We start from the raw sequence: 10155 nt of genomic DNA, 5'->3' as shown, positions 1-10155 counted from the left end.
TCCTATGCAGCTTATGCTTCTTGAAATAGACCAGTGCCTTATCTCTTAGGCACGCAAGGTGCATTGGGGTGCACACCTTACGAAACTGCAGGGGAAATGACCCTGAGCAGATGCCACCAAACACAAAAGATGAGCATCCCAGTAAAAAACACACATCAGGTAGATAATGCATTCCAAAAGATAAAGCATGAATGTTAATCCAGCAAAAATGAAAGACACAGAGTGGGAAGCATTACAAAAAAGGTGACGGTTATTCCCTGTTAATCCCCCCTGAATGTGGTAAATGGTCTGATTGTCTCCCAAATCAAACTAACTGCAACAGGAAAATTGTTGCCATGGATGCCACCGAGGTGTACTGATCACTGCCTGCATTTCTCAGTCCCTTCTGATGATCTTTGTACAACATGGATGGAAGCACAAGCAGAACTCAGATTAAAAACAAGCACTTGGATGACAGAGGAGGCAAAATCACTTTGCAAACGTAGAAGGAAGTCATCTAGGGGGATTTTTTTAACTGGGATGCCCTGCTTGCAAACAGCACTGTGGCACTGCTGTCTATTTTCTGGCTTCAAGAGAGCAGCAGGGCTGGTCGGTAAGCAAGTAAACTCTTCAGAGACAGCAGTGCTATGAAGTGTCAACCTAATATGTTTTCCTTGCATAAAGCCATGGGACACAGCTAGTGGGCACAGTGGGGACGGGTTGGGGTAGGACTTGATGACCTCAGAGGTCTTTTTCAGCCTTAACAGTTCTACGATCCTCTGCTTTTCCTTTGGTTCACTTGGTTCAAATTTCTTTGGCCTTCCCTCTCCTTTCCCACCAAGGAAAGCAGCAGCACAGCCTCGATGATGCAAACCGAAGCTCGGTCCGAATGCACTTCCAGCATGCGTGTGGATGTGACTAAGGCACTGCTTAGGATATTATAGCAGAGTTTTTGTAGGTCATGGTTTGCAGTGACAGACGTTTAGCATACAGCAACTGCTTTAAATTGCTTCATAGAGTGAAATTTAATCCAAATCTGTGAATTATTGAGAAAAGCTAAAAATAAACTACGAAAATCCCCAGTGAATGTTAGGCACACTTGGCCAAGCACAGGCAACACAATTTCACACGCCGCGTAACGCAGAAACAGTGAATCATCTGCAAACACTGAAACCATTTCAAACTTGTCCAAGAGGAGGAGATGGCAGGGAGTAGTTATGGCTGAAAGAGCACACTTCCATCCATAGCTGAGCTACAGTATAAAGAAAAAAGGTACAGCCCTGTGTGAGCACGATGGTGCTACTCCTCCACTCTTTCAGCTCCGTGGTCTCAGAGCTCCCCCAGCCCTGCACCCCCATGAGCTGGGCAGACACATCCAAGCTCCAGCAGGAAGCTTACTGTGCTCAGAAGGGTGTAAGGCTCAGTGGAAGGCATGGTTCTATGGTACCAAAGGCAGCTACAGACTGTTTAACATCCCCAGGGCTGTGCTGTGAGAGACCCGAGTGCTCTGCATTTCAAGACAAGAAGGCAGGAAAAAAAAAAGAAAAAAAAAAACCTAATTGAAAGGGTAGATAACAGCAGGACAAAGGGAAATAGTTTTAAGTTGAGGAAGAGAAGATTGAGGTTGAATATCAGGGGGAAGTTCTTTCCTATGAGAGTGGTGAGGTGCTGGAACAGCTGCCCAGAGAGGCTGTGGATCCCCGTCCATCCCTGGAGGTGTTCAAGGCCAGGTTGGATGGGGCCCTGGGCAGCCTGGGCTGGTGTGAAATGTGGAGGTTGGTGGCCCTGCATGTGGCAGGGGCTTGGAGCTTCGTGATCCTTGAGGTCCCTTTCAACCCAACCACTCTGTGATTCTGTGAAAACGCTGGGGAAGTGTGTGTGCATTGTGGGGAGAGAGCACTGCCTTCCTCCTGTGGTGGTCCCACCACACAGTGCTGCAGTCACTGTCCCACCTGCCAGCAGCTGGCTGTGCTGTGCAACGCATCCATCAAAGGATTTCTTCTTAAAAGATGTGAACAAAAGCATCCACCATCACAGCAGGGATTCTGTGACTGGCAGCTCAAATTAGAAGGTATAAAGGTACATTTTTATGAATACATGCAAAGTCTGTGAAAGCTCGCATCACATTTTGTGCTTTTATCCAGAGCAGTCAGACATGTTCTGTCCTGTTCTTTCCCAGCTGCAGAGGTCACGGATGGGACAACAAACTGCTGCTCCTGGTTCAGGGCTCTGAACTCTCATTAATTTGAAATATTTGATGTAAAAATACATTTTACAGCCTGCTTCATTTATTTCAAAAGGCGTTTCTATTAAAATACATGTTGAAGCTCAGACGTGGCTAGCCAGCAAATGATGCACTGAGTGGTAGCATTCTGTAGGGTTCTTTTCACAGAATCACAGAACGGCCAGGGTTGGAAGGGACCTCAAGGATCACAAATCTTCACCCCCCTGCCACAGGCAGGGCCACCAACCTCCACATTTCATAGCAGCCAGGGCTGCCCAGGGCCCCATCCAACCTGGCCTTGAACACCTTCAGGGATGGACGGGCAGCTGTTCCAGCACCTCACCGCTCTCCTGGTAAAGAACTTTCCCCAAGTTTTCACACTCTGTACAGCCACACTCCATGCCCAGAGGTTTTATCAAAGCAAAAGCCCAGCTTGGCTTAAGGAACAGCAGGGTTGTTAACAAACTCCATTAGCAGGTTCCACGCATGCTCTCTAGGAAGCAAACATTGCTGGGCTGACCCAGTGCATCAGACACTCAGAACACGGGAAGCATGTCCTGCAGAAGGGAATCAGGGTGCTAACACAGCCAAATTCATTCACGTACATTCACCCAGGCTCCTTCCTTGGTCTCCAGCAGACAGTACTGTTGCACCACTAAGAGCACAGCCTTGCACTGATGGGCTCCAGAGATCTCTTGGGTGGTGACACGGAACAGAACGGAGGAGAAACAGGCAGCAAATGTCATCATCTCATAAGCCTCGTTTTATCAGAAACAAAGCTAAGCTAGCCATCATTTACAGGCTTTGCAGGATTAGGAGCTCAGAAATGAGGGGGATTCCTCCAGCTTGCCATGATTTACTGGCACAGCACTGAGGTCACTGGCCCAGGGCACAAAGAGATGCTTTCAGAGCAAACCCTTCAGATTGCTGTTTTATGGCATCCAGAGCAGCAGCCAAAGAGGAAAAACACAGAAAACACTTTTACCCAAACAATAAAACATTTTCAGACTTCTGCAACACATCCTAAATTTAAACTCCTCGGTGGCAGATGCCAATGGTTCCACTGGCGCTACTATTTAGCATAGAATACAAATTTAAACTCAAGTTTGACCAAAAAAGCACAAAAGAGGAGAACCTTGCATCAAAACCTGATCACACATTGACAAGAACAAGCATCAATTAAGTGCTCCCTCCACCGTCTTCCAAGCAGCTGTATGATCTGTATGGAAGCAGACAATCTGCAATCATCTCAGCTTTCTGACTTGGTGACTGTGCTGCCAAAAGCCATTAGCAGCAATCTTTGTGTAACATGGTCACAATCCAATGCTCCATACACTGCACACTGCAGCTTCAGTCAAATTTGAGATGTTTATTTATAAGACATTATCTTCAGGGTCCTGCAGCGTCCTGGCACTCTGCTCTCCTCCCAGGTTGTGATGGTGACAATGGCTTTAATATGCAATCAGTTCTGTTTGTGCCCACTGGAACACAGGCAGACTGTGCAATGTCTTTGCATGGATGCTGTAACCAAGAGCTCTTTGCTGTGTGATGCTGTGAGGACTTTCAGCTGGGAAAGCTTTTAGCACTTTAAGAAGCACGCTGGTGCAAAAGTAGGAGCCCTAAAAGCACAGTGCCCTTAAGAGCAAAAAGCCCATCTGTGACTCCATGAGTGCCTGAGCCCACTAATCACGGGCAGATCACTGCCACAGCTGCTGCCCACTTTGCTCTGATCCAAAACAGCTGTTTTAATGCTCTAAAGCACCAGGGAAAAAGTTCATTGCCACATTTCTGTGCACTAGCAACAAAACAGCTCAATCCCCAACGCCACGTCTTGTCCTTGTGCCATACTGGAACGTTTGCATCTGACACCTTTGAACTTGCTTATAAGCATTAAAGAAAAGCATTAAATTCAAAAATTCTTCAAGAACTCTCCTGTAATTGTGGTTAACACCATAAGCTTAAGAAAATGCTCAATTTAAGCAAAAACTTCACAGCACTACAGGCCGTCTATAAAAAAGCCTCTGTAGGAAGGGGTAGGAGCAGTAAAAGTTTAAGTCAAAGTCAAATGAGACACTCCTGAATAGCCAGACATTTAAGTGGAATATAAACGTGGCAGAAGGACCAGGCAGCCTTCCAACAGAACCAGAACAGAGCTCACTGTGGGGGAACACCAGGACACCCACCAGAGCAAGGCCAACTCACTGCTAGGTAATATTTCACTACTGAGAAACTGGTTCTCCAACCTTACATCTTCAATAGAGCCACCTGAACTGGTGGAGAAGTCTGCAACCAACGACTTTGTTTACTGCCATTGTACAACACCATCCTGGGAAGGAAATGAAACAAAAATAAGACAGCTTCTTTTTAGGCAACAGCATTGTGAGTGGTAGAACCTACTTTCCGTGACCCATTAGACCAAAAAAGTTATCTTACACCAGTAGCACTGGTCTGCTTGCTATTCTGCTGCTGCTTACTCACTGCATCCCCTGTTATTCTGTGTGTAAAGGCTCCAGAGGTCCTACAGCTGGCCAAGGGGCGGGATGCTACTAAACAGATGTCATTACTCCCTTCGTTTTTCTCTTGAGAGATTTTTTTTCCCAACTTTAATCCTCTCTTATGACTTCGGGATTTGTTTTTTCAAGCAATAGCACAGAGTACATTTTTATTTCTAGCACTTGCTAGTAATGAAATACGGATTATTTGTCTTAAATCCATGAATTCATCAGCTATACAGCAGTTGGATCAAGCAACAAGCATTACTGATCTGTGTTTGATGGCATGATTCCTACAAAACAAAACAAGCACATGAAAACAATAGCGTAGGACACAGCAATATTTAGCGTAAAATCTCTTATTAGCTGTATCAAAATTGGAAACCAGGCACCAAAATGAACTTTAACAAGGACTAAAAGCACAACGGGTGGGAACACAAGCTCTGCAGACACACCAGTTGTTCACTTTGCAGCAAGCTGCCCCAAGCAAACTGCATTATTTCTTTTCTCCCCCGAAAAAAGAAGAAAAGAAAAATGAACCTTGCCACAACACCGAGTTCAAACTCTATTTTTAATAAACCAAATCAATTTGACCCTTGAATAAGTGCCGAAGCTCCAACAGAAAAACAAGCTGTGCTGCACGTGCCATGCAGCACCCAGACTGCAGCAGAACAAAAACCCAAATTCACACAGAATGCCATTTTGCCCGTTTTTTTTCCTAATGCCCAGCAAGATTTCTTGAATTCAATCTATTATAAACCAATAGCTCTAATCTATCCAGAAGCCAAGGCTGTAGTTGCTAAGGCAACCTTGTTTTTCAGACCCATTTGCTCGATGCTTAAGCAACCGAAATCATTTTTACCAGTGCACACAGAGCAGGACAGGATTTTTCCCTCTGAAATTGAAAAAATATACATCTTTGAAGTGTTCTTTTTCTTCTTCTTCCCTTTAACAACCGCTCCTGGTTTGTAAACTGAATCCCAGGAGTTAGGTGGAAGCAGCACTAACGCTGCCCTCAGCTGGGCAGACAGGAGCCCATTCCATGGACAAGGCTTCACCCTGCTGGCCATGGGTGATCAAGAAACAGGAGCAAGCCATTGCCTGCTTCACACACAGAGCCCAGAGAGGAAGGTGTGGTGAAAGACAAGTATGTACAAACATAAATCAAATGCAAAAGGTCCCAAGAAGGGAGGAAAAAAAGATTTAAAAACAACAGACCTGGGATTCCTGTGCTAAACACTCCCACCAGTGCTGGGGAGGAGAGCTGCTGGGGGATGTAAGCAGGCAGCAGATGCAAAAAGGATCATGGCATGCAGAGGTGAAAGCACACAAAATTGGGGGAATGAGATGCCTGCACAAGAGGGGACGTCTTTCTTATGTCCTTCTTTGGGAAGATATGCCAGAGAAATCAGGAACTGCTGCTACAGAATTAAACCAGCATCTTACCATAGTAAGTTATATGGCTGAAGAAGGTAACCCAGCAAAGTCCCTGCTGGGCAGCACTAGAGGAAGCCAACACCTCTGCTCCCAGCCCAGAAGGGCAGCTCTTCCCTTTGCAAGAGGTAATCAGACCTTGTTTGGACAAAAAGCAGCTTCAGACTCAGCAGGATTCTTTAGCAACACCATTAACACTAGAAAGCAAATGTAAGATTGATAAATTTAACTTCACCACAGGAGGGAAAAATTACTAAGGCAAGGTCTTTTATTTTTTATTATTATTAGGACACTTAATATGGGCTCTGCTGGAGTCCCTAGGATGTAAATTTAGCACTTTAACTTCAAGGTATGAACTTTGTCAGATGGTGACTGGAGAGCCATTCCACAGGCAGCTCAGCAGCTCCATCCTGCAGTGACAAACCAGTTTGGTGTGGGATGGAAAGAACAAAAGCACTGCCTGCTCAGTTCCTGTGCTGTTACAACATGTGCTGAATCTCACATCGTTTGTAACACATCTGGGGCACGTGAGAAGCAGCGTGCAAAGATGACTCTCTTCCCCAGCACTGAAGAAGAACACATGATTAGCAAACGTAGCAGAGATACCAAGAAACCACCCTGAAGGCTTCCAACCCCTATGGCCAACTCCACCACACCTCTCATCAACACAGCTGGCTTCCTGGGGGGGCACTGACCAGATGATTGCTAATCAAGCTGCCAGGTTAACGCAGTGTATCAGCATAATCAGCAAAAGATGTGCCCACGCTCCACAGAGATTAAGAAGAACACCCTCTCAGCTGCAGCATTAGTGGGTAAGTGAAACAAACCACTCAACTTTACAAGAGATTTTTAAACAAGGGATTAAATAAACTCTTCATGTCTAGGAGCACTCCTACCTCTGCTGCCTCCAGGATATTGTCTACAAACATCACCTGCATCTGCCTTCTAAATCTTGAGAGTGAGGTGGTAGTTCTTTATAGTGTTTCTGTGTTAGAAAACTATTCAAGGACAGTCATCACTTCCTCAGCCCCCAGCAGAGCCTGCACACCTGCCCATGCACACGGACATTCCTTACCATCAATATTTGCATCTTGATAGCTGCTCTGACCACACCTTCAATAGATATCAGTTATAAATAATTTTGAAGCCAAACTTCCAGTGCTTTTCTGATATAGACCATCATATTTTATTCACCTCTAAACCACTCAGATGACACAGGTGAGGAGGATCAGCAACTTGTCCATCAAGACCCCAGGCTTCACAGGTGAGGACGACTCCTTCTCACGATGAACACCAGGTAACAGGTCTTTCCAAGCACTGCGTGCTGCCTGCAATTGGATTGGTGCCACGTTACATGGCTGTGTGCTCACCCTGTTTACATGGAAACCTGGCCAGGAAAGCATCAACTGAGCAGTTTGTGAGACAGAAAGTTAGACGCAGAGTCACAATGAAGATGGATGAAATATAGTCATTTAAGTACACAGTTTTGCACTAAAAAAAAACCCAAACAATTTCAACTATAATAATCAAGTCTTAAATAATACAGTAGGACGCATCAACCTGAAAGGAAAGGATGTTAGTTTTAAGAAGTGATGAAGATACAGCAATTGTTTGGTATGATAGAAATCAAGGTTTAATATCCTGTCCACAAGCTGCCTCTTCTTATCACACAGCGATTAAACTCACAGAACTTCAACATGACAAACGTGCATACTAAGGCAAAATCACCATTACAAACCAACAGCTCAATCTTCCTGTGTTACTATTCATGCTTTTACATTTCCTCCTTTGGTGACAATAGAAGTTAACATCAATTTGAGCATATTCAATATATGTCATAGTAAAATCATAACTAAGACTGAACAAAAAGACAGGAAAGGTTAGAAGCCAAGGTATATGGTTCAAGTACCATCTGCATAATACTTCTGTGTCCATCTTTCAAACAAGAATGTGAAATTGTGCTTCGTATCTTTAAGTCTTTATTATCTTTAATACACCTGTGAAAACCAGTTGAAAGTGTCATGAAAATGCTTGCCTACAGAAATTTGATGGAGATGCACACACTTTGCTGCTCTCTTCACATGTATTCAGCTCTCACTGGGAACTTTATACCTTCTTCAGATGAGAATTCCTAATCAGATGTTCTCACATGGGCCCAGTGAAACTAGGCATTTGTTCAGCCTGGAGACAGCGTATTTTCAAACCCTGCAAGCAAAATAATCTGTGCATTTCACAAAACAAATTAAGCTTACATATGTGAGCTGTTCTTTATTAAGAGATAATTAACTGACTTCACAGATACATTTGGCTTTAATGAAAACTAATGGCAGAGCTAAAAACAGTTTCTATCAACAGATTTCAGGTTCCCTTAAAAGAATGCCACTGCAGCAGTACAGTCTTGTTCCAGTCACATAAATGACAGCTTGCGATCTTTGTGGGATCCCATCTTGCAAAAGCCCTATAAATCCTCATACTCATACCTGGCAATAAGTTCAGAGCCTTCAGCAATGAATTCAAACTCTTCAGCAAACTGGTATTTTGTCTAGGGAAGACTGTCTCCCCTAGATAAGCAGGACATTTGGAGCCTAAAAGCAGAGCCTCAGCACTTCACCAGCCTTGAGGAGGTACACTGTAGTGTTGATGATATAAACAACATAACAAGATTGATGTGCTCGTTAGAAACTTCACCTGGACAGCACCTCCCACTGGAGCCTCACAACCTCCACAGACCTCCTTGCAAAAACCCCATATTAACACAATGTACGTGTAATACTAGATTTTAATTTCTATAGCAGTTCTAGGAACAGCTGGGCACTCTGAAAAAACCCTATAAATATTTGTGTACTAAAACATACAGAATGTGTGTGCTCTCAGATGGCGAGGAGCAATCCCTCACGCACCAAGCACTGCAATAAAGTTATATCTGCTTTCTGATCTGCCATTCGTGCTGCCAAGTTTCATTCCTGGATTTTGGTTGCAAAAGGGAACTTTGGCCTACAGTTGAACAGACTTGTTAAGCAACAAGAGCAGGACACCTGCAGAATTGCTTCCGCATTTAGAAGCCATCACACTTCTAGCAGTGCTTATTTTGGATAGCACATCTAAAGGGCCACACTCACAACTGACTGTGAGAAACTACAGCCATAGTTACACCAAGCTCACCTGCACGGGGAAGTGCCAGGTACCAGGAAACAGTGCTGGCATGCTGCTACCTGGAGATACACAAGTAAAAAGGCAGTTATCACAATGCATATGGTTTTCATTTGCATAAACTCCATGTTTTTTAGTGGAGTTGTGTTCTTATAACAAGCTGTATGTAAGAAGGCTATGGGGAGACCTTATTGTGGCCTTCCAGTACTTGGAGGAAGCACATAAACAGGAGGGGGAACGGCTGTTTGTGAGGGTGGATGGTGATAGGACAAGGGGAATGGTTTTAAACTGAGACAGGGGAGGTTTAGGTTGGATCTGAGGAGGAAGTTTTTCAGCCAGAGGGTGGTGAGGCACTGGAACAGGTTGCCCAAGGAGGCTGTGGATGCCCCATCCCTGCAGGCATTCAAGGCCAGCTGGATGTGGCTCTGGGCAGCCTGGGCTGCTGGTTGGTGACCTGCACACAGCAGGGGGTTGGAACTGGGTGAGCACTGTGGGCCTTTGCAACCCAGGAAAGCCATTCTATGGTCCCATGATATGACTGCATGCTGCAGCACTCCACTGAAAAACCAAGAGCAGCACCTCACATCTTTTCAGTTTCAGTTAACCTTGCAGGGACGTCATGCCAGCCTGCAGCTCTCCTTGCCTCCGCTCTCCCTGTGCTCTCCCACTCCCTTCCAGCACAGAACGGGCTCAGGCAGCGCGGGGCTCGCGGTTCTCCACAGCTCAGCCTGCAGCAGGAAGCCGGGCACGCAGCAGGCCAGGCCACGCCCGGCCGCACAGCCCCGTTCCCACCCGCCTTTTGGCCGCAAGCCCGGCGAACAGAGCGCTGCGCGAACACGAAGGAAAAGCTGAAGCGGAAAGCGCTGCAACGGAGCG

At 45.4% G+C, this 10155-nt stretch overlaps 1 long non-coding RNA gene across 1 annotated transcript; it reads right to left on the bottom strand.

Annotated features, from left to right (window-relative positions):
* Positions 1-6983: 6983 nt before the first annotated feature.
* On the bottom strand, positions 6984-10149 carry LOC109368618. Its single transcript, XR_002116833.2, has 3 exons — positions 9885-10149; positions 9292-9341; positions 6984-8334 (listed from the first exon to the last, which is right to left on the bottom strand). It is a non-coding gene; the product is annotated as an uncharacterized LOC109368618 (long non-coding RNA).
* Between the last annotated feature and the right edge of the window lie 6 nt (positions 10150-10155).

Source organism: Meleagris gallopavo, chromosome 7 (assembly GCF_000146605.3).
Source record: "Meleagris gallopavo isolate NT-WF06-2002-E0010 breed Aviagen turkey brand Nicholas breeding stock chromosome 7, Turkey_5.1, whole genome shotgun sequence".
NCBI classification, from domain to species: Eukaryota; Metazoa; Chordata; class Aves; order Galliformes; family Phasianidae; genus Meleagris; species Meleagris gallopavo.
Note: the sequence above shows the minus strand (reverse complement) of the source record. Positions and strands in the feature narration are given on the sequence as shown.